Raw genomic sequence first — 2,038 nt, forward strand, 5'->3', positions numbered from 1 at the left:
TGGAGAAGGTCTCGTTCGACCGTTTGAACAGGCTTTTCGAGATTACGGTGGCCGAGCGGAGATGTGAAACGCTTCTCTCCGCGCAGAACCTCCGTTCGGTCACCCAGGAGCCCCAGTCATACGTGCTGAACATACTCCCAAGGCGGCTACCCAAAGAGGTGGTGGCTGGGAATCATTTCGTTCTTCAAGACCTTCCATTCTACGGGGCGGTGCGGAAGGCAGACGCCCGGTCACGCAAAGCCCGCCTCAATAAACGAGAGGTGAAAAGGCAAGAAGGACTTTTGCGGAAGGCTCCGGGTGGCAAACGACCCGCATCCTCTCCACCTGCTGGCGCTCTAGCAAAAAAGAAGAAGAAAAAGGTTTCAAATAAGGGGAAAGAAGTAAAACTCCCAACTCTCCCGAAGGAGTTTGTAATTCTTCCTTCAACTTATGTAAAGGAAATAACAATAAGAGAGCCGGATCACCCCGTCTTGCCCTCTATTTCAAGCGGCTCCGGACGTCTTGCGGGCCTAAACCACTCGGGGCCTTCATTGTCAGTGGTTGGACGTCTGGCTCTTCTGGCTGAAGAAGCTACTTCAATAAATCAACCTGGCTCTCCCCATCCGGATGTGGACGCAGCTGGGGCCCCTTGTGCTGCAGCATTGCCTCCTATGGCACCCCCAATGGAATAAATGGGGGCAGAAAGTCAGGGTTTGCCTCCCTACTGGCCAAGTCCCCTTGCCCTTATACCGGTGAAGGGGCCAGCTACAAGGAGGTCGCGTCCGGCGCGTGACTTAAAGTCTGGCCTCATCTGGCGACTGCAGGATCGTTTTTTGGAAACCATCGAGGTCAGCTGCTCGTCCGTCCAGGAGGATCACCCGGAGGGTAGTGAGACGGAGATGGCAGAAAAGAACCCAACCGCCCCGGTGCTGGTTCCGGATGGGGGTTCACCCGGGGAAACCCAACCGACCAAGAATGATGGGGCCCCGGACCCGGAGGAGGAGTCACTCTCTAATGCCTCTTCAAGGGGAGTCCTGTTGATGATGCAGCTTGCATTTCCGCTAGCCCTTTCAGCTATGCGGAGTTGGAAGAGAGGCTGAAACGAATTCCATCCGGCTCAGATGTTGCTATGCTTTCAACAAAAATGTTCGAAGCGGTGGAAATGGTATAGTTTACTTCTTGATTTTTCTTGCCATACTGATGTGTTTGTGGCATGGTTTGTAACTTTACTCTTCTTGTTTGTGTGTTTTTTTGCAGCTGGTGAGCGGTATTCACGGTATGGCTCAACAACGTGATCTCTTTTTTGACCTACTGTGGACCGCTGATTATACGAAGACCTTTGTCTCTCAGTGCAAAAACAATGAAGAGAAGTTGCGCTTGAGACTGGAGCAGGCCGAAGCCAGTTTATCCGCCGCTCGAGGAGACAACGAGGCTCTTCGGGCAGAGCTAGTTGAGGCAAAGAGCCGGGAGGAATCTGTGGACGCCCGCCTGCATGAGGCGGAGGATGAGATGGCCCAACTGAGAGGGGAGGTGAGGCAACTCCAGACAGAGGTGTCCATTGAGAAAAAACAGAGAGAAGATTTGCAGTTGCGTTTATCGGCGCAAAAAGAAAAGCTGGAGGTTGAGTTTGCTGCAGAAAGGGAGGAACTTGAAGCGGACTACTAGAAGCAGCTAGATGAAATGTACTTATTCGGCTATCGTTGCTGTATGAAGAAACATGGTATCAAGCGGGATGTCTCTTCAATTCCCCCGGGTGAGGAAGAGAAGCTGTGCGGCAAGCCCTCCCAATGAGAACTTTTCTTTTTGTAATAATTTTTTTTTACTGCTATCTTCTCTCTGTATTTTGTAGTCCGGAGAACCCTTTGTATCTAATTTTTTACAAGTATTCAATAAAACATACTTTTTTCCAGATTGCACTTCTATTTCTTTCATTGGTAATACTGCTTCAGATTAGATACATTTCATGGTCGGAGCAATGGGGTTCCGTCTAGCTTTTGTAGATGATAGACTCCACTTTCACTTGCCTTAGATATTATATAGGGGTCTTCCCAGTTGGCTT

The sequence above is a fragment of the Vitis vinifera genome, chromosome 7 (genome assembly GCF_030704535.1).
Source record: "Vitis vinifera cultivar Pinot Noir 40024 chromosome 7, ASM3070453v1".
NCBI classification, from domain to species: domain Eukaryota; kingdom Viridiplantae; phylum Streptophyta; class Magnoliopsida; order Vitales; family Vitaceae; genus Vitis; species Vitis vinifera.